Consider the following 26,402-nt stretch of genomic DNA (forward strand, 5'->3'; position numbering starts at 1 on the left):
AAGCCTTGTGTGTCTCAGGCACAAGATTAGTTTCTTTCACTTACTGTCCTGGTTCACCTTGTGAAAACACCCTAAATGAATTATTCATGGTTTATTGTACAGCCATCTCACAAAGAGTAAATTGTGTCGCTGTGCTAAACTTCATGAAACAGCATAGAATCTCTGATGCTGAAGTGTCTTGGAATCTGATCTTGTGTTCTCTTGAGTCACTCAAATTTCGGCAAATTGCTCTTTTGCAATTTTTTTTTCTTCAGATTTGTGTGAAAGCCAGCTCACCTGATAATACATGGATGCTGTAGAAACCGTTTAAGTATTTTTGGCGACCTTCTTGCTCAGCCTGAAAGACCTAAGCAAAACATATACTATATCAACAGTATCAGTGTTACAGGCAACTGATAACCATTTGTTTTCAAACATGTAGGAGTTTATGTTCTAACATAACTTTCACAGATTCTTGATGTTGCTCTTCTTAAAAGACAGCTTGTGAAATCCCCCCTTGGGGAGAATTATCTATTGCCCCTTTTGTATATTTCCCAAAACATTCCAAAATACTCTAAGAAAGATACACGGTTGTTTCTTTGAATATTAAAGTTCTATGAAAAGCCTACACATCTTAAAAAATATATTCTTGAACTTGAACTTTATTGCCATATGTAACCGGTACTGGTACAATGGAATTCTTACTTACAGAAAGTCTCTCGATTGTAAAACAAGTGTAAAAAACAAAACAAAGTGCAAACAAAGTGCAAACATATTCGGCACAACCCATGCTTGCTATAATATACAGTATAATGTTAAACATAATGTAAAACATCACAGAAAAGAGAAAGAGTCAATGCACCCGAAAATATATAAATAAACACATTCAAAAAGAAACAAGCCAATAATATCTTATAGTAGTTTCAGCCTTCTTTTATTGTGCATTCATTAGTTATTCTGTCGAGGTGATTTTCATTTTCATGTTTTACTGTATATAAAAATGACTGTAGTAAGAATGGAACCTAAACATTTTTTTACGGAACAGTAAGTTCAGGGATATACAGTACACACTATGGATCATGTGAACTGCTAGATAGATAATACTTTATTAATCCTGTAGGGAATTAATAAATTATTTAAATATTGCCATGCAGATTTCAAATCGCTTTTCTTAGTAAACATATCTTCTGAAATAAAACGAGTAAGTCTAACATTAAAAGTTACAAAATAAGACAATAACAATCACAATAATTCTTCACTTCCTTATATTTCAGCTGCAAAGTCTGCAATGCACAGTTACACAATACAATAAACAGGCTCTGTTGAGATGTTTAATTTAAAGAATTAAGTGATTTGACCTAATGCTTTCAGGCAGATATGACCTGCAGACAAATTTCATGTACTTTTAGGCAGCAGAGGAAATTCTTGACATGCCTTCTATGGCACACCTGATGCTTTAAAGTGTTATTCATCATTATCCGGGCTTGCAACTTGCATGGTTTTCTGAAATACGTATATTTCACGAATGGCAATGTATACATCTACTGTATACACACATGTACATATACTTTTAGCAGTGTTTTCTAAATTACCTTGTTATTATCGAGACTAAAATAATTTATATGCCAATAGATTGTTTTTTTTTTAATCCTAAGTATGAAATATTAGCACATGTGCAGTTTTAATACTGGTTAATGTCTGTATATAACAAATAATATAACTGAATGTTTTCACTATTGTTAACAAAAGCCAGTTACATCATAATACAACACCTTGCTTTCCACTGATATATTCCACTCCTTCGCAATGCTTCCCTTCCTCTTCCACTGAAAAGGAATTCCCTTCAACCTAAGATTGTTGTTATTAGAACTCTAACAGCCTGCAACAGAGCATGACAAACTATCCCAGCTTTTGGAACCTTCTTAGTGTCTTTCAAAATGTTATGGAATTGCTGAGGTATATGTCAACGCTGTATATTAGATCTACAACGTAAGATGCAATTAAAACATGTCAGTCAAAAATCTCCACCCAAATCTTAACAGCAGCATATGATCCACTTTAAACACGTCTGTCCAAATATCAATTTTTCTCCGACACAAACATGTAAAAAATCAAGATGGTGTCATCCAGTTTATTTTCTTCTCACAGCTTGCAGAAACAATTTCTCCTTCACGAATACTGAACCAATCCTGGGTTTAATCGCCACAGTCGAGCAGGCTTTCTTGGACTGATTGAGAAGGTGCTTCTGAAATACAAAGAATTAAACCTTAAATTAATTCAATTTATCCTTTTTGTACCTCTGAATTTGGAACAGCCAATTGTTTCTTTACTTATCAAGTCAGAGCCGCAACTCATACATGGAGTATGAGGACGAGAATGAGGAAATAAGACCACTCCATGCATCTTCTCGAGAGATGAGTCTCTCATCTTCAGCCGTGGGCTGGCACAGACAGGAAGTGATGTCAGTGTAAACACTACATGTGCAAGGAAGTCTCTGTTTCATGTTGGGTAGAAATGAGCTCTGTGGATCACTTTGTGATTTGTAATGTCAGATATGTCTTGTGGGAGGCATGGTGGCGCAGTGGTTAGCACTGTTGCCTCGCCGTGCTGGGGTTTACTATGTTTAATTTCTGGGGTGCTATCTGCATGTGGTTTGTAAGTTCTCTCCTGTGTTTATGTGGGTTTCCTCTGAGTGCTCCAGTTTCCTCCCAATGTCCGAAGATATACTTGTAAGTTAATTGGCTTCTGGGAAAACGGGCCCTGGTGTGAGCATGCACGAGTTTGCGTTTGTGTGTGCCCCGCGACAGACTGACTTCCCTTCCAGGATGTATCCTGCCTTGCTGCTGTTGCATGCCAGGATGGGCTCTGGCTCCCTTACAACTGGATAAAGGATTGGAAAATGGATGGATAGATGTCTTGTGGTAGCTAGAACAAATAGCACAATGTTTAGATTGCCTTTTCACTTCCATAATAATAATGATGTGATTACAAATTTCCAAACGCTTGCTAAATGCAATAGAAACAAGACCATCCTTTTAAGCCACATTACTCACTTTTCACCAGGCCTCAAAAACTCTGAAGGTAATCTTGTCAGCTCTCTTTTGACTACAGTTTTCACAGAGATGATTTTGTTGTAATTTCCACTTGCTTCAGGTTGCATGCTGGGATAGGTTCTGGCTCTCCCGCAACCCTGAATTGTAGGAAGCAGTTAGAAAATGGAAGAATGGAAGTAATATTATTTTAAGTAAAACATAAAAACATACTATTAAATAGAAAAAATAAACCTCAAGTTAGAAAGTTGATTTTAATTCATAGTATGTGAATTATTTCAGTAATAAACAGCATAAAGTAGTAGAAATAATGTAAATGGATGCAATTCCTTTGAATTATTGTACTTGTAGACTGTAAGGCCGTCAACTGTTGAACAAACTAATTTTAGTTTTTAATGTTTTTTCTAACAGTTCTTTCTAAGAGGATATGATCTCTAATGACATATATTTCCCATTGTGCTATGCATGATATTTTTCTACTCTATAGCTCTTTCTGACATGAGTGAAAGTGATAAAATTCCGTCTTTTCTTGGGATATGTTAATCTAAAAAATGATGAAAATGATCTGGGTCTATTGGAAACAAATATTAAACTTGTGAAAGACCATGCCTCACCAAAACAGTTTTAATTTGTTTAATTTCCACTTGTTGCTAACAACCACAAGCAAGAATGTACTGCTATTGTCTGGCTTTTCAATCATGATTGTACAAATCCCTTAAACTCTTCTGGAATAATAAGAAAATCATTGCTTCTTTTGAATGATAAAACTGTAGCCATACAGTACATGTATACTGTTTACTGTAGCCTTCCTTGTGGTCTTAATTGGTTTCAGAAAAAAATATTTCAGATTTAGTTTTCCAGGTTTCCACATTATGTACAGAAATGCTTTATTCATTTTTTTTTAAATAAAGTTGTCTATTACACATCATATAATTAAACATGCTTTGTTGCTGGATGGCTGTCCTAAGATCCCCCTGATTCCTCTTATAGCATAATCATATTTACTTTATTTGCACAATAAGCGATAATTGTAATAGTATTCATTTGTGTTCTTGGTTTTGCAACTAATGGAGATTTGCCACTAAAGAAACAGAAATGAATTGAAAAATATATATTTCCTAACTTTTATCTCTAAAGAAAATGTCCTAAGGCATTGGTACATTTGAGCCCGTTAACTTGTTTAAACATGATGATATGAAATAGAAGCAGACACACAGATTTGAAAGAACTATCCTCTGTATTTCACCATGTTATTCTAGTTCATTTCAAAGCGGACTGAGATTAGATTTAAAAGGCAAAGAAAGATTATTTAAAGAAATACTAAGGAAGGGTACTTTAAAAACATCAATAAATATCTACTTAATTCTAAATTTAATATATTTACAGCTACTGTTATTATCACCCTAATCATTCCATTCAAACTTTACAACACATTTTCATGAGTATTGTGTAATTACAAAAAAAGATACTATCATTACATTCACAACTGATGAAATGCAGTTTGTATGACTATAAAAATCTGTGGAAATACTTGCAAAGTGAAGAGGAATGCTATTTGTCACACTGTTTTAGTTTTCACATCTACAGTTTCCACAAAACAATTAGCAAAGTTGAAATTGTAGGGGAAGATAACAGCACTCCATTTTATTGTGTGCAGGTCAACTGTTGTCATAGTTACAGCCTGATCCTTTAAAATCCAATTTGGTAGTTTAGTTAAAGGAAAATTGTCAATGCACAAGATCTGGGAATGGGGATTTAATTACATGTTTTTTTTTTCAGACACCAGTCTCCATTTTCCTTAAAATGTTTAAAAGACTTTGATTAACTAAACATATTAATCTTAAAAAAAACCTCCAAATGTTCTTTGTTGAGATAACCAATGTACCCGGGGAAGTGGATAGTGTCATAGTTTACATAGAATTAACAAATTTGCTAATTACTGCCTGGTTTAGTAAGAATTAATAAATACTACCAAAGGTAGTTCTGATCAAGTGGTTTGTTGTGCCTGCCATCAAAGGTCACTGTCCAGTTAAAAACTGTATTAAAACAATAAAAACAGCTGTTTGCTCTCTCTGTGATTTTTTGTCTGTACAGTTTGAACCAGATTTTGTTTCTACTACTATAATCTGCTAGTGCCATCTTGTTTGCACTTTTCCAAAGATTTAAAAGCGTGTTAGACATTTTGATGTTCTTTTGTGCACAAGGAACTCTCACAACAGCAATGTGAGAAGCCTGTCACTTCAGAATTTGGTAACGCGGTGCTGCCGAACACATCATTTTACCTTGTCATGATCTTTCGTATTTTCACGCAATTTTCAGGTTGGAAAATAAAAGAATTCCTCTGTCGCTGTATTAAAAGTGCCTCATCTACAAAAGGGGGGTTATTCTGAATATCCACCTGTTGAGTAGGCAAGCCCCAGAACTTTCTTTTACAGCTTCCTTGAATCACAAACTGTAAGTGTTGACAAACGATGACAAAAAGAGCAGTTTGAAGAACACGCTTGGTCAGGAGACCACCCCTTTATTCTCATACCATGCCAACAGTGCGAATGACGTTTAACACTATTGGCAGACGTGGGTTAACTTTAACACAGAGGTGAATTGCACATTCTTCTTTTGCATTGTTATCTGTAAGCACGTAGCTTTTGCTTCCTCTTACAAGCACAATCACTTTAGTCGCCGATTTTGTGACTTGAATCCCAACAGTAATGAGGATACTGAACTTCCTATTCTTGTGCTGGCTTTTTTTTTTTCAATGGCAGAAGAGTAGTTTCTTATTGTAAAAACCTGATAGTTTTATTTAGAGCAAGATCAAAGATTTTAATCTATGGACCCGTTATAAAATGTGTCCCACAAACAGAGTTCCAAAAGCATTAGTCACGCACTCCAAAAGAGGCTTGTATGCTCAGACAGCTGAAGGAAATGCAACAGCATTCTCAAAGTTACCTTTGGCACAATGGAAAACAAGTAAATATGTGGTTCTAGTTAAGCTGTCATCACCAGCTGAAATTACGACAAGCAGTCCAACAGACAGTTCCCATTTGGCAGTTTGTCAGCAGGCTTTGATGTAACAAAGCTGTTGGTGAATGAGTTGCTTCCTTAACATTTAAGCACCATATATCTCCTTTACTCTGTAGTTTTATTTTCTTTCCCTAAAAGTGTTGTAAAATCCTTGCCCATAACAAATTAATGGGTGTGTAAGAGACTTGATCATGAACATATGAAAAACTCCACTGAATCATGCTCAAAATCTTAGACTAGAAGAAATTGTTCAATTTATACTTAAGGTCCATTAGAATATACAAGTGCTTGTATGGATGGTACTAGCATGTGACAGAAAATTGTCAGGAAATACAGAATATAGCGGACCTTACTCTCTGGTACAGCTATAAGATCTTCAAAATGGCACACTCACCAAGCCACAGCACAACCACAAGCACTAAAAGAGTGTTTTGTTCCCCCAGTGGGCAAAAGCTTTTAAACCCAACTAGTAGTCCTTATTTTAGCAACATACTCAGAGGGGTTGCACAGCAATAACCTTTCCAAAGATAGACCTATATTAAGAGAATGTTGAAAATAATTTTCAGGTTAAAATGTCTTCTAAGTTGTCTGAGTCACTCGAGGAGGCAAGTCTGTTGAATCCTTATAGGGGCTAAAAACGTTTTCTTGTGTAACAACAGTGACGTTGAACTGTTAAATATAGCTTTATATAACCTGAAAGTCCAAGGATCAGCAAAATAAGCACACAGAAAGTCCAGCATTGATACTGTACACTTCCCTTTGAGAATGCTAGCTGTTCTTTGTCTTGTGGTGAGAGGCGCTAAGTGACCCAAGCCATTACACCCAATTTTAAAATGATTTGTTTGCTTTCTGTTTACTGTAAAGTGCAGAGCATATTGGATCAGCAGAGTTGCTCAAGAGGTTGTTCAGGTATCGGCAGGGAAATAAAGATCAAACACCTTTTGAATGGGACAAGAAGATGGCAGAGGTGCCGCCAACAGAGTTTTTATTGCTCACAAGTACTTGAACATACAAACCCCTCCCCTACCCAACACGCACATATCAACACAACTCCATTCAAATACAATGTCTTTCTATCCCATGAACAAAACTTCAATTTACGCATTACCTTGGGATCAGAAAACAAACTTACACAGTGTGCACCGTATGGTTTTCAAGTTTTGCAATTATTTTCATTTGTTTCATTTGTCTAATACCATGACACCCACTGATGTTCTTCTATTCAGCCTTGGTCAGCTAGTACTTTTTTCAGCAGTTGATGATTAGGAAACAATCTGCCTACAAGAGAAATAACCACAGAGGTAACTTCAAAAGAGAGACAGTAAACATGCAAGTGCTAAATCATCACCAATGTCACAGATTCCTCATTTTCTACACAGCTTGTGCTGCTTGTATGGTTTCCATGCTCTGAAAAGAAATTTTGAATTTTTATATACTGTATATGCAAAGTAAGTAACAGGGTACTGTCTATTGCAGCAGTATTGGATTTATTAAACAAATAAAGAGTCTTAAGTATTAAATCTATTTTTTAAATCTATATATTACTTTTAAGAACATTATTAGATTACAGTACCTCAATACTCATTTGTACATGCTGTCCATCATGCTAAAAGAAATGAAAAATCATTTAACTGACCAACAAGATCAGGGTAAATATCTAGGCTAACTCTATTCATTTTCCTATCAGTACGTTTTTGAGTATTGGTTTTAATGGACATTGTCTTATCTTGGAACAAGTAATAGGTTTATTCCATGCTGAAAAAAAGAAGAAAGAGAACACAACGTTTCGGCCATGGAGCCTTCTTCAGGTGTGTGAAGAAGGCTCCACGGCCGAAACGTTGTGTTCTCTTTCTTCTTTTTTTCAGCATGGAATAAACCTATTACTTGTTCCTTTGCAGCCTACGCATGCTGACGCAGCTACCCACCTGAACTATTGTCTTATCTTTTCCCTTTTAGTGAAATTGACATGGTCAGTATTTCTGCCTTGTGGCTTCCTGTAGAATAGGACCTCTGGGTAGAAAAAGAAATAGAACAGGTAAACATGCTGTATGTGGAAAGAAACCTTTTTCAAATGGTCTTTGTGGATTATTTCTCAGCTTTTGAAATTATTAGGAAAATGTCTTTATTAGTCGCGATTTATACTGTTTACGCTTGCCACATTGACACTCTCAAGTGGTTGTAAGAAAAAAAAAAAGCCTTATAAAAACTGCAGCCGCACTTAAAGAACAACCGCTGTAATTCTTCGTCCTGCTCCACATCCACTGTGGCTAAAAACTTCTTGCAATGTAGCCAAACCAATCTAATGCCAAGGGCCCTAGATGTGCCACTCTTCTGAACTTCAAGCCCGAGCCTGCTTCGTCTGATAAAAGATGAAAGCACCTACGAACAGGTGAAGACTTTTCCTGTATCATCACCTGCAATTAAGCAAAGGGAAACTTAAGAGGACTCTAGGTAAACTGAACTGCCTTTAAAAGAGCGAGAGAGGCTGTCAAAGCAGGTGGATGCTTGCAAGAGATGGCTGTAGCGTCCACCATTATTCCTTCAGTAAGCACTTGGCAGCAGCAATAACATTTATTTTATGTAGCACCCCTCAAGACCGCGTCATTATTCGATAAAAATTCAGATACACCATAAAGACCAATTAACCCAAGGCAGCCCAAACAAGCAAGTTTTTAAATGAGATAAAAAGTTAAGGCCTTGAGGCAAACAGTGCTACTGTGTATCCTTGGGACACAGGTGCTGAAGGCTTAATGGAGTTTCTAACAGACGTTTTCAAGCAAGGATAGATCCTAATCTTTCACACTTCCATTCTCCTATGTACAGTATATAAGTCTTACACCCCGGTCTTCTCTTTGCTTATCTCTCTCACACCTGCTCCCTCCTCTGATATTACATAAAATATACAGTATGTCATATTTTACATATTACATTTTACATAGTACATATTGTAACGCTTACGGCCGACAGGCACTGTGTAAGAGCCGGCGTACCAGAGCGGGTGACGTCACCGCCCTTCCCTGTGATAGCAGGACCACAGCTACTGGGCTGTGGAGAGATCTCTCTTTAGCTCACGGGGCTAGGTCGCTGCAGAGAGACGCGGAAGTCCCGGGTTCGAGCCACCTATACTTTGGGCCGACCAGATGCGGCAAGGGCGCCCGCCTGAGCCCCCGTTGCGTTACATTGGTGTCAGAAGCGGGGCGGGACAGCCCTTCGCCGGGGACGGCGATTTAAGCGGGGGAGAGTGTAACGCTTACGGCCGACAGGCACTGTGTAAGAGCCAGCGTACCAGAGCGGGTGACGTCACCGCCCTTCCCTGTGATAGCAGGACCACAGCTACTGGGCTGTGGAGAGATCTCTCTTTAGCTCACGGGGCTAGGTCGCTGCAGAGAGACGCGGAAGTCCCGGGTTCGAGCCACCTATACTTTGGGCCGACCAGATGCGGCAAGGGCGCCCGCCTGAGCCCCCGTTGCGTTACAATATTTTGTCTCTCTATCACATTCATTAGGACTGAACCAAAACACTGTGTTTTTTTTTCAAAGCGACTGCATTAGTGCCTCATGTGTTCCAGTTCACATTAAGTCAAGGTAGCAAAGAAGGATGAGATGAGTCATTTTGTCTAGAATTCCTGCCTGCACCATGCCAAGGTGAACTGGGAACTGGTGGGAATGGAAATGTTTCTGCTTTCTTGCCCTCTGAAAACGGCTCTATCGCGAACAGACAAGTTGGATTTAATCAAAATGGAAGTTCGTAGCTGAAGCTCAGGAGGGATGACAACAACCATTTTTACCATATTTTGCCTAACTCGTCCCTTTCTTCGCCTGTGCAGCTGTCCCCTGGTTCACTGCTCACTCTGTCTCCCTATCTAGATTTTCTCTGTAACTACAGTACATTCTCAATAAACATCCTTAAATACATCTATTTCTTGGGTGTTGTTATTCCTCGTGAAATGAGATGAGTACCATTTGGCCCCGAGTCCGTTCTATACCCATAAAAGCCCATTTTATCCCTTCTTTCGTTGCATTGTCATTCAGATTCTGTTTAATATATCACTTTAATTTTCCTTCGTATGTTCCATATATCTTATATTGCATATAGAGTTATTCTCAATGAATTATGCTCCAGACCATTTTTGTGCATGTTTCTTAAAAACAAGATTTACAAATTTACCAACATGCAAAACAGAAGATGTCCAGTTTGTAAACAGTTAGCTATAATTGTGAAAACTAAGAGATTTAAGCACTACATCAGCAATGCACTTATATACTGTGTATAATTTATTTACAAAAAGGCACCGGAATACTGTGACATAGAGACCTAACAAATGTGGTTACATTCTTGGCAAGCAGATTCTTAATTTTGTGCATGCACAAGATAAGAAACAGAAAATATGTATATAATCCATCTTATATTACCCAGAAAGTAAAATAACAATAAAAGATGTCTTAAAAGATTTTTGTTGCATATTTTCACAGCCGCACAGGTATTTGATGGGAGAATCGGAAAAGAAGAAAACATTTATTGCACAAAAGAACCAGACCTGGAAATGTGTTCAATAATGTAAACCAATATGGAAATGCAGCCTGTAGCATTCCTTACCACAAATACCATGTTTTATAATGTGGTTATTAGGTGATTTCTTCTTTCTTTTGTCAGTATTTACATGTTTTGCTTCACAGGAACATTTTCTTTTAACAATCAAGCTGTGAAACCCCATTCACGAGCCCAAACATAGAAGTTGGTTAACTGAAGCACAGGGAGGACAGATTTCCTGTAAACATATGGAAAGTCCCCAGTTATGTTGTAACGCAGGTGAGTGGTTGTGATATTTATACTTATTGCCCAAAGAGCTTGGCATTTCTAAGGTTCACCACAAACACATTCCACTTCGCACACGCCAGTGAACAATTGTACAGCACGTTCTCATTCAGAAGATACAACAAAGATTTATGGTGTTCAATTCTGAGTAAGTCTCTAGGCCATTTGAGTCTAATCCCTCTAAAGAATGAAATGCTTAATTAATTAAAAGAGAAGCAAGCTTTTTTAAAAGTTAATAAAGGGGGATACCCAATTTTTCAGGTTTCCTGTACCACAAATGGAATGAGACATCAGTAAAGGTTTGTTACAATGTATTGTAATAATATACAGTATGTGTATAATAAGTGACTTTATAAGAAGTCTATCATTGATATATCCATCCATTTTCTAGCCTCTTCATCCAGTTCAGAGATGTGAGGGGAGTCAGAGCCTATCCCAGCAAGCAACGGGCACAAAGCAGGCTAAACCATGGGCGCAACAACAATCCATTGTAGATAATTTACATGCTGTATATATATTCTTATACTAAATTATATCTTTTTATTATACAATTTAAATATGTGTCTTTGTCTTTTAAATATTCTAGAAATGTCATGGTTACTTGTCTGTTTTTTATCATTTGATATGTTAAACAAGATTTGGTTGCTGACATTCAAAATGACACGATGATCAATTTTTAATTAACCGGGGGTTTAATTTTTTCCAAAAATATCAAATTATTTCTGACTAATAGTAGTCAGCACTAGTATTAGGATGAGAGACCACCTAGAAAAAATCAGTTTAAGTGGAGTTCATTGACATGAAAGTGGCATTTTTACAGGGAAACTGAGTTGAGGCATTAAACTGAGGTCCTGACTAATTTATACTTAAGGATCCCATGGTACTGTTTTAAATGTTTCTGACTAGTTTGGAGTCATTTGGATAACTTGATGAATACAGTTTTTGAAGGCAAGGTTTTTCGTAGGTGTTCGAGAAGTGCCCGAGCTAAGGTCGGGGTTTGAACAAGAACTAGACGTTTTCTGATTCCTTGGCAGTGCTTTAGAAATGCAGGAAAAGTGTTGTTTTGTCGTTTCCTCAAGAAAAAAATGTTGCCCAATTTTTAACTTTTTGCCAAGTGCCTGTCGCTCAAAATCTGGTCAAAATCAAACATTTTTAAAACACAATGATAAAATATACTTTTAGTCATACTTTAAGATTGTAACGCTAGCCCCCGAATGATACAAATCCTGCTTATTTTATATGCCATTTTAGCAACAGGTGACAAAAAAGGAAATACTGAAAATTTTAAACGGGTTCTGTGCAGATATATTGAAAATGCTTAAAAGCATTATTTTAACCTGATGTCCTGGATAATTCCCATTCTGTACTTGCACAATCTGGCCTACCTAATGAATCCCCCTTAATTCAACTCCTATTTCTCACCTCTCCCTCTGATCTGCAGAGTACTGATGCATAAGGGCAGCCGTGAACACCCAGGGAACTCGAGTGGGTGCTGGGATTTGGTTGGTCCCCCCTATTTGATCAGCATACTGGTGGACTTCTTCCACATGTCTGTTCAAAGTGGGGCTTGTGTCAAGAGAGAATGAAAATGCCAGAAGGAATTACAGTTCAGTGAGAGAAAGATCTTGTTAATACAGTATACTGTATAGCAAAGTGTGAACTTAATCCTGGGTCTGAACTTGTCCAGTCAAGGGTAGCTCTGGACTCCAAACCATCTAATCTCTTTTTCTGTTGTTGGATTTATTGCTGCATGAAGTTAATTCAGCTTTACATCATTTATGATTGTCTTTCTGGTGAGTTTACCAAAAAATAAATAAGCAATTCCAATTTTTTTTTAATTATTATTTTTAAACTATAAACCTACTGTACAATGCCAGTGACTGAGGTATTTTAATTTTACAACAGAAGAAAGTTTTCTTCTCTACAAGCTCCTTACTGCAAACCAGGGAAACTTTATTTTATAGCGTTACTGATGTTCAAGACCACAGGACGGGTTAGGGAGCATCTACTGTAGCTTGTTTTGTTGCTAGCAGCTAATTGAACTAAGCCACGAAGCCAGGGTATCAGCTTTAACAACATGGCTGAGTAGCTTGTTCCGTACTCCCACAATCTTCAGTTCAAACAACAACTCCTTGTTCTCTGTTTTAATATGCGCTTCCACACAGTTTCCACTTGTGCCCACCTGATTCATGTTTTGCAGTTGATTTTCAAGTCTGCTGGGTTAATTTTGTCAATGTCTTTGAGAAATTTCAATCCTTGAATGAGAACCCTTCTTTACCTTCATCTTCAAGATTGATTGTTTTTATTTAAAATTGTATTCAACCACATAGTATTCCTTTATAATATTTACCTTGGGTATTGTTTCAGCTTAATTAGAATTGTGGGATATCCCTTTTATCTAAATTACTGTGGGACATGTACACTCTACTACCTACTGCTGAGTTATGGGTGCATTAAGCAAGCTTATGCAGCTTTGACCTGAAAATGGGCATGTAGAAAGTAACATGATATTGATTTACTAAATCTTGGGCATGGTTGAAAGTGAAAATTATGCCAACAGGGACTTGCTTGGCTATAAATGCCATCAATGATTATATTTTGCTTTTCAAAGCTATGATTGTTTCCCACTGTGCCCTTTGTGCAAGAGGTGATAGACAACAAACACAGAAATAAAATTGAAACAAATCTCTTCATATGCAGTTGTAATATCTTTAACTGGCAAATGTAATTAAAAACAGGATGTTCATTGGAGAGAACACTGAACTCTCATCAATGTCAAAATGAACAGAACACATTATACTATAGTATCTGTATTACATTTTAAAGCTGCTTAAATACTGATGAAAGTAAAAAAATGTTAACAGTATTAGAATACTTAAGTACTTACTGTATATGAAATACAAAGCAAGTTTTCACGATGCCCTAAACAAGTACACTTGATAAGAATGCATACAGGCCAGTACATAGTTTTACACATGACAGTAAGAATGGTTCAGTAAAAACGTGACGATTCCCTTAAAACACAAGAGCCTTAAAAACATGCACAGACATTGAGAAGTACCCATTCACAAATACATCTTTAAAACTAAGAGTTAAAAAAATTGAAAAGATATTATCACTAGGTTTTGAAAAGAAAACTAAACAGACTCACAAAGTAAGAAAATGACAATCATCCTATTTTCTGCTGTTTCATAATAAGGCAAATAGATGACTATATCCTGCCATGTGACATCTAATCATGTGGTACTGTAGTTGTTATTTGTGCGTTGATGGGATTTAAAACTTAAAAATAAACAGAGAACAAGTGAAATTATCATCTAGTGATCAGAAATCTAAAACATTTAGTAGTGTCATACAAGGTACGGTCGATTGAAGCCTTTTACAGGAATTATGTGTTATCGTCAACATATTGTATACTGCTTTTCCAGACCAAAAAAAACATTTAAAAAAAGGGCTCTATAATAATTTAAAGCATTCTTTCCAATTATATTTCTTTTCATGAAATAATGATTTGTATCAATAAATATGATATGCATTGTCAGTAAATGTTACTGTATGAATTAACCTCCTCTTAGTTCAAAAGAAATTGTTGGAAACATTTTCTTGTCCTTGATCATCAGCCTCAGGTAATTTTTCTGTGTGACATCCTTGCTCAAGTACCATTTCCTTGCCCTAAAGATGTTCTATTTTGGGGGTATAATTTAGATGATGGTCCCCACTCAATTATCGTCCATTACGGTGACAGGAAAACGACCAAAATTACATCAGCATTGTTTGAATTGCTGGTTTGTGCAGTCATGGAGTGAGATTCACTTGGCACATTCAGTCCAGCAGCAAAAACAGCGGATTGTAAAGGTCACTTTGCTGTAACTATAACTGCTGACATCTCCTAAAAAGAAATTTAACAGTGACCTTTACATGTTAAGTATTTGAAGGAGTTTTGTCAACAGGAAATAACTGCAAAGCACTTACTTTTCTGGCAATTTTAAAATCCAATGTACTGTACTGGGTGCTGATTTTGTCTTGGCTCCTGTTTTATTATCAATTCTGTGTATGTTTGAACATAAGCCAGAAATGGGAACCAGGAAGGTAATAAACGTAATGTAATGAGAAAGATGCCGTAAAAGACAAACCAATTTTGACAGCTGCAAGCCTCTTTATGCATCTTTCTCCTCAACTACAAAGATCTGTACCTCCTGTTTTTTATTAAAGAACCCCTTGCACAGCTGAGAAATATGGCTGCTGTTACCAAAATGCTTAGGTATTAATCCCAATAATTAAGCATTTCGCTTGCTCTAATACTTCTGTTTTAATTTAAGTTTCTAGGTTCATTGTCCATCGGTGCATTTCATCTCTTAGCAGTAAAACAGAAACAAAAGCAATAGCTGAAAAAGGAGATGGCTTCTTGTTCTACTGAACCCTTTCAGCTCAAACAGCTTAAACAGTCAGCAGACCTGGAGGTAATTGAAAAGGAAAGTACGAATGCGTAATAATACAGCCGGGCTTGAATACCACAGAGACCTATAAAAGATTAATCAGAATGGGCAATCAATAACTTCTCAAGTGCTAATAAGCACTGCCACATTTTCTGATCTGTAGGGCAGTTTATCATTTTAACCACACAAAGATTTATTGAAAATCCATTGTTAAGACCAAAGCATGAGGTAATGTAGCACTTAGTAAATGAAGTAAAAACAAAGTCTACTATTAAAATTTATGATTTGTCTTTCATTTACCAAAGCCACATCAATTCATTCAAATATTCTTTTGTTTGAAATGTACAAAATGCTGTATTGCCAAGCAAGTAATATTTTTTATTATTATTTTTTATGGCGTCATTAGTCAGCATGACGCATGGTCTTCTATGATTCAGCAGAATATTAGAATGAGTTTCTCCAGAGGCTGCCTGTCCCCATTTCTCCTTCTCCTTCCTCCGTTTTATTAGAATAACAATTATAATGACAATGACAATAATACTCATACAATTTTATTTATGAATTCTTTCAGAGTTTTGTTTCTTAATCAAATGAAAGAGTTACGTTTTTCTTCCTACAAGGATTAAAGACATTTTAGGAAAAGTTTATAGACAGAGACAGCCTTTGGTTATTTGATTTCTGCCAACTCCCCTGTCCATCACCAAGGCGGTTGGTTTGTGGGTCATTGTGGGGGCTGACTTAATGGTTAATTAAGTGATGGAGACCTGAACTTTCTATTCCAGATCGGTGGTCTCTGTCCAATAATTAATTTTTAAAACAATGCTATATTTCATAGTATAGTAAATCAATACGCTACAGTTTTACAATTATAAATTACCACATAGCTGCCAGTGGAAATCTAGTATCATGAAATACGATGTACAAAGATTCATAGTGTAAGAGGGCGGAAGGTCAGTCCCCATTGCCTACTGGGGAACATGGTTTCAGACAAGAACTGACATCTAGGACATGAATGCATACACTACTAAATACCTAGTGATCCTTATTTTAAAATTCAATAAACCTAACTTCAGAATGTGCAAAGGATGAATTATGTTTTACTTGTGTTTTTGATGGGTTTTTTGTGTGTTGTCATTTCATTTCAATATCCATCATTTTAGTTGGAAAAGTGGAAAAACCAAGTATCTGTATATGAACTGCAATTAATCAGGCAGCAGCATTTGCACTAATGAGAATTTTGGGTTTAAGTTAACATGGCCAATTTCAGAAGGAGGGTGACCTTTAGAAACCTCATCACTGTAAAACTTTATTTTGAAGTAGTCTGTTCTAATTGCAGAGTTTAACTTTTCAACCCATACTGTATATGTTTCCATATACTGTATACTACTGCACATTACTTGTAAATTCAAGCATTTACTTGTAAATTAAAAATTATGGGATCATCTGGACAACATTACTGAAAAAGGAAATCTTTGTGAAAGAATCAGCCCATTTTATTGACTCAGCAGGTTAGAATTTACTGGTGTCAGTGTCTCTCTTAGGCTGGAAGTATGGTTTGTTTGTTGGTCCTGGTCACTGTAGACATACTGTCCAGGTCCACCAGACCAGTGCTGAAGTTTATCTTCCAGCTTGTCTTCAATATTCATCCTAACCACTTAATCCACCTCAGGGTCATAGGGGAGCCAGAGCCTATCTCAGCAAGAAACAGGCACAAGGCAGGATATACCCTGGATGGAACGCCAGTCCATTACATTGAACATACAGACACACACATACTCACACAAGGACATTTGACCTAGAAGCCAATTAACCTACTGGAATGTCTTTGGGATGTGGAAAGAAACTGGAGCACGCAGAGAACAGCCACACAAAAACAAGGAGAAAATATAAAGTCTAGCAACCTATGTCCGGAATTGAACGCAGGGCCCAAGTGCAGGATCTGACTGCTTTTGCTTCTCAAAGATGGGACATGAATGCTGCTTTTGTTATGGACGAAAACCAGCCGCAAAATGAGTTTGACTAGGCAATGGTCAGTCCTGGACTTTTCAGAAAAAAATGTTTTCTCCAATTTCCTCATTTTTGCTTTCTTGCCTAGGTACTGCTTTGCCGTTCATTCAGTACTTCAATTTAACCTTAATTAAGATGGAGTAGAGGCGTGATTTGAATTAGTTTGCTCTATAGGCAGAACTCATCTGGCTGTGAGAACTACCTTCTGTCCATGCGTATGAGGCTGTGGAAATCCCAGTAAAAACAAGTGGAAGTGATTGAAAATACTTTTACTGACAAGATATATGTTCTTCTGGGGAAGTATTGGAACCAAAGTCATTTGTTACATCTTTAATGCCTCGCAGTAAACACTAAAAATACAGTGTACTGTATATATTTAGTTGTAATATAATTATATGTATTTGTAACATGAAAACCATTAGAATAATCAGAACATTAGATTCTTGTTAAATAAGAATGCTCATCAAAAGGATTCTGTAGGATGTCTCTGATGGTACTTCCAGAATTATGTCATTGTTTTGAAAAAGCTCCTCTGAATTAAATATTTTACAGTATTTTACAGACTCTTCAGATTTCAGCAAAGGACAATTTTGAAATGTCACATTATGGCAGGGCAGAGTAATGGTTTGTATCTCAAAACAATTCAAGATACTTAAAAAGGTTCTAAAAACCTTTTGTTGCTTATATCCAAATTCAACTAGTAGTTTTTCCCTTTAAGCAGCTGTTTAATCATCTGTTGTGTATGAAAAGTAAATATCATACACTATGTGTTAGACTATGTCGAGTATAACTGTATTTTTGACTGTGACTATATTTCCCCTTTAACAGATTTTGTTCTAGTAACAATAAATAACATACACAAATATAAAACATTGAGAAGATAAACTTGGGAAAAACTAATCTTGGCAAAACTAATTCTCCTTTACACACAGAAATCCCCCACACCTCCCAGGAAAATATCTTACTCAGACAGTATGGGTACATATCTCAGCCAGGGCTACTTCATTATTTTGGCCTCTCGCATTTTCACAAAGAGGGAATCGTAACAATAAATCCTGTGTCACAGAGATAGGAAGGGGACTTTATTGCCTTGGTGGTGTAAATGAAATGAAGGCATTGTTATTTGAGACAAGTTCAGCTGAGGCAACTGGAGACAATAGTATGAAATGCTAAAATCTTGAGCTAAATGTCAGCCCTATCCTACATTCCTATCATTCAGAATAACAATGCTGGCCAGCTGCCTCATACAATAAGTAAGATGGAAGCTGTTGGCTGATTACGGAGTGTTTTAGCAGGTGCGCGTGTTCTGCATTGCACTACAAAACCAAGATGAAGGTATGAAGTTGGCTCCAAGCACTCTATAGGCCCAAATTCTACATAAAACAGATCAAAATGATACTCCCACAGAAGGCACCTCAACTTCAAATGCAGAATCCAAGAGCTGTTTGGAAACCGTGCTAACCATCACTCCACTATGAAACTTTGTTTTACACATTTGTGACGGCATATTCATGAATTAATGATGTCAGTGAGAGGCATGCCGTTCTCACGGCAAATCTCCTGTTCGGAGCTCTGGACATCAAATCATGTCCACTGATGAGAAATTCAGTGGGTATACAGATCAGAGGGGCATGTCTGCTTGACAATTGCGAATTGGGTGGGTAAAGAATTAAAGATTCCCAAAAAACTGTTATCAAAATCTTCCCTAATTACATGCTAATGCATGTGGATTCTGTTAAACTAGCCATGTCAGGGCAATCATGAAGCAAATTAAATACAGCAGATGGGTAAGTAATGATTCTGAAATGCTGTTACTGACAGGTTGTTACAGCTTCAGCTCTAAAGTGTAACACAAGGTAGAGGCATGCCAAATATAAATATTTGCCCAATTCAACTGTAACTCAAATGTATTTCATTTTAAATTTAACTCTTTTTGTTGTGATGTAAATTAGTCTACTGATCCTCAGTTTTCAAAAAAAGTGAAACAATCACTGTTATTGCCACATTATTGTAGCCAGGATGTGTCCCGTGGGACAAGCCAGGACACCAGGAGTCTGATGATTAAGTAACACGGTTAACAACAACATGGCACTTAAAACAAGTATTATATGATAAGTGAATAAATTAGTTATATATCTCCCAATGTCAAAGACTAAGGGGCTTTTTTATTTTTCAGTCCACCAGGGCTGTCACTGGAATTAACAACTTAGTTGCTTAATTGGACAAATTTAACATCTTTTCTTTTCAGAGTGTTCGGTATTGATATTTAAAATGCAGCTGTTAAACCAGCAGGAACCTGACTTTCCGGACATTCATTTGATTGGATATGTATCTGAAAACTTTGCAAGAAAACAAACTGTCATTTTAACCAACAAGTTATTTAAAGGACAGTTAACATATGTTCATTGTATGTACAGTATATACATGCAAGCAATAGATATGATGGTTTATGAAATTATACTGTGCCGCTCTTTCCCTATCCAATGGCTTAAAGAGGCTGGAAGAAATATGAAAGAATCTGCACAGATTCTTTCATAGTGATCATTGAAACATTAAACATTTCTTGTGACCCTTCTTATTTTCCATAGCTGTTGATACATCACTTTATTTCTTTCCCATTTTCTTCTTGATATATCAGCACAACATACATTTTCTCATGGCTGTTTTTTTGTTCTATGAGCTGGTTATTAATGGGGTCTGTTACCACAGATTAGGTGCCATAATGCACATGTTTAAAATGTCTATAAATCACAGAAGACTATTTTATTACATGAATATGCACCCACTCACATACTGTAGTAAGACGTCTTCCATCACATCTTAATATGTATAGTTTCTGGAATTTTTCCTTTGATGGTTATATGATTCAACTGATAATCCTTTAGTAGTAATGGAAAATTATACAATGATCTGTTGCATTTTTCCATCATAAGACACTTCAAACGTCATGGTGAAATACGTCATTGTAACAGCAGACTCACTAGATGTGATTATGCAGTGGATCACAAGGCCTAGTTAAAATGGAAGATCCCCTAACAGTTACAAGGTGCTAATTTGCCAGAAAAAAAGCTTTTAATGACTTAATTTAATGACCAAGAAAGAAAGTAACCACGTAAACCGCTGTGGTTGTAACAGCAAAACCCAGAGCGCTATATTTCTGTATCAGTGATTAAAGACTAGCTAATCCCTGTAAGTGCATGACTCAGGAGAGGAGCCATTAGGGAGGAGAGCTGCTGTTGGGGGACAAAGCAGCATTACAATATGAAAATGTTGTATGTTTGCCCGTTTTGTTTATAGGCCCTGACAGCGATGATTAATCATCTTTGTTGAGCAACAACAAAAAAAAGCTGCCATGGAGATATGTCACCGCTTCCCAGGCAAGGGAGGAGGAGTTGGTGGAGGTGTGTGTGGAGGGGAGAGGGGGGCGGGGCAGTATTTATCACCACTGACAAGACTGAGGATAATAGAAATTATTGTCACAATTCGGTACATAACGCAGCTTCCTCACACCGCCCGACTGAGTGGCGGTCAGGGAAACGTCAGCCAAACCTGATGGGAGGAAGGAAGAATTTAAGAAATTTAATATTTTTGTTATTGCTCTGTGTTTATATTGTCCTGACCTCCTCAAATGCTGTTTATTCACTCATTAGGGATTTAAGAAGGATTTGCTGCTCTGTAACTTATTTGTCCACTTGCCTACAGACAAATCCACCGAACAATAAAAAGGCCCACTCTTTGTCCTGCCCCATCACTTAGATTAAGGCCGGGGGTGCCCAGTGTGGGGTGTGAGGAGAGGGAGGGGAGGCAGGCAGATCTGGGTTTTTGGAGGGGCATGTTTACTAACAGCTTAATCTGTTTAGAGGGAAAAAAAACACTCTCGCACATTCCTTTGCCTTGTCAAAACCTCAGAGACCACATGCATTTGCTTAAAGCATAACCCGAAACTTTGGTGCGACTTGATCCTGTGTAATGCCAGATTGTGAAAACAGAATGCACTCAGCTTCACAAACGTCATTCTTTGTATTAACAGGATGCATTGGTCACTGTAATTCCAGTTAGCCTACACACTCTGCCCATTCGACTTAACAGCTCATCAACAAGAGCGACTTTAATTGAGCTCACTATGGGTTGGTTAAGGTGTTTCTGCTGGTTATTTTCACAGGGATTCAAAAGGAATTTTTGCAAAACACTTTTTTTTAGAACCCACTATATAACCTTTCTTATATATTAAGTGAACGTTCTAGACAAGGTAAAGCTATTTTATAGAACCACAGCTTTCAGCCAATAATAGAGCTGAGCAGGTGCCATTTGGATAAAAAAAGCAAATTTACAGATTTAATTAAATGCAACATTCCAGGGTATTATGGGATTCTTATTGTCTTACTGATATTTTAAAGTGTGGAGCACTGGCATCATCACATCATGTTTACAAATTATAATTTAAGGTCTATCGTTTTTAGATTTGAAAACCAGACACCATGTGCTCTTATATTCATTCATTGAACCACATATTATAATGATCACATTTGAAACCTTGCTCCAAAAATACTGACATGTGCCGTATACAGTAGCTAAACATACAGATATTTTTCATCTCTCTTCAAGGAATGAACCATACGTTTCCAGCTGTGCTGGTGTGTGGAAAGGTCCAAGACAAATATTGATACGCCTCAATAAGAATTCTCAATCAGGACTCTCTGCTCCAGTCCCTTATACAAATTGCATGCAATGAATAGTCTGTAGCTGAAATCCGATGACCTCAAAATTATTATGGACCATTTTGTGTTTTAGGCGCTTTGTAAAAATGAAGACTAAATTCCTTGCTTTTTCCTACATTTTTTGTGTCTGTGCTTTTATAGTACAGATCATTGGTGATGGAGGAATGGACAACCTCAGTCGTAGAGATTGGCATTATTGTGGGTAAATTTGTTTTGTGATTGTTTAATTCAGTTAAAAAAATTGAATTAAAACTGAATTAAATTCATCCCCAGGAGGCAATTGAAGACTTGTTCATAATTTCCTTCCAATTCAGCCCACCAAACGTTTTGTTTTTATTACAAGTCATTGACAAAGGGAAAAAAGACCAGGGGAATAATACGCTGTACTTGTCACAAATAAACATTTTCACTGTGTACTTTCACCAAATGAGATTGATAATTGCTCTCTCGTGTGTGTGTGTGTATATATATATAGTATGTGTGTGTTTATATGTGGTACTTTATCACCACCAGTACTACCATCATGTAGCCTGATCTTATCAGATCTTAGAAGCAAAGCAAGGGTGGAACTGAGCAGTAATGGGGTGGAAAACCTTCACTGAAAGCCTGACTGCTGCTCCAAGTGGTGCTGCAGGACCAATAGGTGGCGCTCTTCCCTCTGAACCAGAATTTCCAAACCATCGCCCCAGGGACACTCTCTTGAGGTGCTTTGGATGAAAGATCATGCCGAGGCCCTGTCTATTTTGTCATCATAGATCCCATGACACATTTTGGATGATCAGGGATGTTAACCTCTGTGTCTTGGCTACCTTTCACTTTGGGTTTGCACAGTCCCAAACCTAAAGTTCCAACATAAGCCTAAAGTTCCTACCTAAAGTTCCAACATAATCACGTGGTGAAGCGATTTTCCACTCCTTTGCGTTGAACTACTGTGCAGTGGGGCTTCTGGCAGACATAATGGCTGCCACACATCACACAGGTGGGAGCTGAATTTCCATAATGGGTGAAGTGGGTATAAAGAAACAAAGCTTTGAGATCCTTTAGGATGAAAAGGGCTTTATAAATGCAAGAAATCAACATGTTGCTGTGGAGAAGGGTTATGCTGTGTAAATACGGAGATGTGGTTCTTACATATCTTTTAATGAAATTGAGGGAACACTTGTCAGTTTCAATTGGTGAAAGTACACAATGAAAATGCTTATTTGTGACAAGTATCGCATATTATTCTTTTTCCCTTTGTCAATGACTTGTAATAAAAAGAAAACTTATGGCTTGTTGAAAAGGAAGGAAATTATCAACAAGTCTTCAACTGCTGTGACCCCACTTCAAGCGATATCAGTCAGGTTAAAACAGATTGAAGCGAGTATATTTTGGAAACCTTTATAAAGTTTCTGTCTTACATTATGAGCTGCCACAAGTGTCCAACATTTTAAACCAGATTCAGAAAAAAATCTGTACACATTTAAAATGCATAATATGAAACCCTGAAGGTACTAAAATTAATAACAAAAATAAAATATACTGTTCAGAAAACCTTTCTATTTTACTATGCTGCATATTTCTTTATTAACCTTCATTATTGCTATAACCAAGCTAATCAATATCAATACTTTGTAGTTTACATCTTGTTTTGTAAAATTAGAATCAATGAAGACATTAAACAAGTTGTTTCCTTCTCCTGTCTTTATTATTTTGTATCTATAGCAAGCTGGGGCTCTGGGTTCAATTCCACCCTGGGGTGCTATTTGCATGGACGTTGTACAGTATGTTCTCCCTGTGTTCACATGGGTTTCCTTTGGGTGCTCCACTTTCCTCCCACAGTCCAAAGACATTTTTATAGGTTCTGGCTCCCCTGCAACATTTCATTGGATAAAGTGGTTAGAAAATGGATAGATGGATATATTTAGATATTATCCATATTATTCTGTTTTGAATGCTTGTACTTCAAAAATGGTCTTTGAAAGAATTGCACAGCAATAACCAAAGGCTGAGAGCAGAATTAAGAGGTTTAACAATTTAACAGTGCAGATTGGCAGTTGATTTGTCCTTTTCAGAGGAAAGAAAACAGCTCTTTCAGTACTACACAACCCATACCAATCTGTGTAGTGTAAAGTCACTACTGCTGACATTTTCAAAATATTGCAAGCAAAAATCAACTGCACTTTATTTCACACAATAATACAAATATCTTCCCAAACACACATCAAATTTACTGTACATCAGTGTGAAATCTACCATGCATTGTGGGCCAGACTCCTTTGCATATGAGCATTAAAATGTTTCCAACCTTTTCCACGATTTAAAAAAAAAAAGGATCTCAATAAAATAAACATCAGATCCAAAGACAAATAAAACATCCATCCAGGAAGCACAAGCTATGAGGGTACAGCACTCACCGCCATTTAGTAATTCTGTGCAATGTAAAATATTTACAAAGGAAAGAAATAACACTATTTTAATTACGATTTGTTAAAGAATCCTTTTTTTTAAATATTCACATTTTTTCATTTTTGAAATAGGACCAAAACAAATTACCAGAATAAAGCTACCATTGCAATATTAATTGCTATTGAGTAAACAGAAGGTGGACTAATTTGATTAGCCGATAAAATACTTTATTTCCTTGGGCTGGCATGAGCAGATGTTGCTTAAATTGTATACTGAAAAACTCCCCGTGATGAAACTCAAATGTTGGAATTCATCAACGCATGTAGGAAGAGAAGAGAGATCGGAGTCTTATACAGCGGATCAATTGCACAAGTGAGTCAGCCCGACATGCAGGTTCAGAGAGGTCTGAATGATTGACTGTCTGTCTAGAGATTCCAGAAGCATGGGTCAAGGCCAGTGTCACAAGAGGTGAAAGGGGAAGGGCACACACTGAAAGACTGTATTTGGTTTAAGCACTGATGGGCAGATAAAAAGTTTTAAAAAATGGTAATAGATCAACAAAAATAACGCCAGGCAAAATACTCATATGTAGAGATTTACAGATACATACAGAACTGTCAGACAGACGCAGAGGGTTGAATAAATAAAAAAAACATACACTGACACTTTCATTAAAAAGGACTAAATATGATCCCATAAGTACCAAAATATAGCCCTAGTCATATTAAGCCATTGTGTATTCAAACGTTCAGACACCTTCGGCTTTCACAGGGTAATGAAAATGTTGCTGAAAAGAGATCTCAAAGGAGTTCTTGATTTCCCTTCATGTGCTTTGTGTTGCATCAAAGTGAGATACTGTCTTCACCTGCTTCTGCTATGGCAATAATGCAGAACTGATCAACTATACACGCAGTCTGCAACAAAAGATATAATAATGAAGTGGACAATTTTCAGCAAATCAAACGTTTTCATGCACTACTGCCTAGGCACTTGGAACTTTTAAGCCATGATCATTATGCACCTTTTCTTTTTTTTATTATTTTGACAACATTGTGGATCCCAGCTTTCATTCTTGAAGAAGCGATGAAAAACCGTGATGATTTTATTGCAACAGGAGAGGAAGAGGCTTTTCTTTGAGGGCATGTTGCCTTTGATGCTGGTGCAGAAATTTGAGGAATGCACACAAACTCATTAGAAAACATTTAGGAGTATCATTTAACCTCAGAGCCAGGACTTGGCTGTTAAGTGTTGCTACGGTCAGCTGAAGACTTGTAGAGCTGTATACTCTGCCACTACAGACATACTGTATATAGGGTGCATTTAACGACATTCCATACGGTATGTCTCTATGCTTTTCATGATTCATACAATGTACAAAAGAATTTGCTGTATTATTCGGCTTAACTTTTTAAATCCTTCTTTTTTTGCTGCAGTATTGAAATGAGTATAAAGTTTAAAAATTAAGAAAAAAAAATGAACAAAATCTATGTAAGTATTAACAGATTTTTTTGGGGTTTTGTTCCTGATTACTTAAGCACAAGTTGACAAGTTTGCATGTTCATTAGCTTACAGAAAAACACCCATAAAAGATATCGGTGAGGAACCACTGCTCTGCTTGATTACCTTGTTACAGTCTTAACTACCCTTGATGTTTTACATTGTGTTCAGGGTTTAATGATTAAAACTCTAAGTAGTTTTTAAACACCAAAAGCTTTTAGGAATTAAAGTATTGTCAAGGAAGTAAAACACCCTTATCTTTGCGCTTCCTTGCAAAGATGCAAAGGCCTTATCTGTCCTTTCTCTCTCTCCAAACAGAATGTTACTTCTTTGGCAGATAATTCTTTGGCAGTCTGCTTTGTGTGAAAGAACTCTGGACTTAAAAATATCCACTATGCATGGTCTGGAGGTAAGGTATGTGTACGTTTTGACTTCATAAACTATTCTGTAACTGCTGAGATAGACTGTACACTTGCTACTCTTTGTATTGA

General features: G+C 36.9%; 1 protein-coding gene across 4 annotated transcripts in view; it reads right to left on the reverse strand.

Annotated features, from left to right (window-relative positions):
* Nucleotides 1-2,097: 2,097 nt before the first annotated feature.
* The window catches only part of lmbr1 (limb development membrane protein 1), a 119,395-nt gene continuing 95,090 nt past the window's right edge, over nucleotides 2,098-26,402 (reverse strand). The window contains exons 18-21 of one of the 4 annotated variants that reach the window (XR_011189857.1): nucleotides 7,976-8,060; nucleotides 7,183-7,328; nucleotides 3,033-3,169; nucleotides 2,098-2,224 (exon numbers count right to left, since the gene is read on the reverse strand). The gene's annotated coding sequence lies outside the window, so the exon portion shown is untranslated. Of the gene's footprint in view, nucleotides 2,225-2,276; nucleotides 2,905-3,032; nucleotides 3,170-7,182; nucleotides 7,329-7,975; nucleotides 8,061-23,856; nucleotides 23,879-26,402 lie in introns of those variants that run through there. The other 3 variants (XR_001479239.2, XR_011189858.1, XM_069190988.1) reach the window with 3 other exon arrangements.

This window comes from Lepisosteus oculatus, chromosome 6 (assembly GCF_040954835.1).
Source record: "Lepisosteus oculatus isolate fLepOcu1 chromosome 6, fLepOcu1.hap2, whole genome shotgun sequence".
Lineage (NCBI taxonomy): Eukaryota > Metazoa > Chordata > Actinopteri > Semionotiformes > Lepisosteidae > Lepisosteus > Lepisosteus oculatus.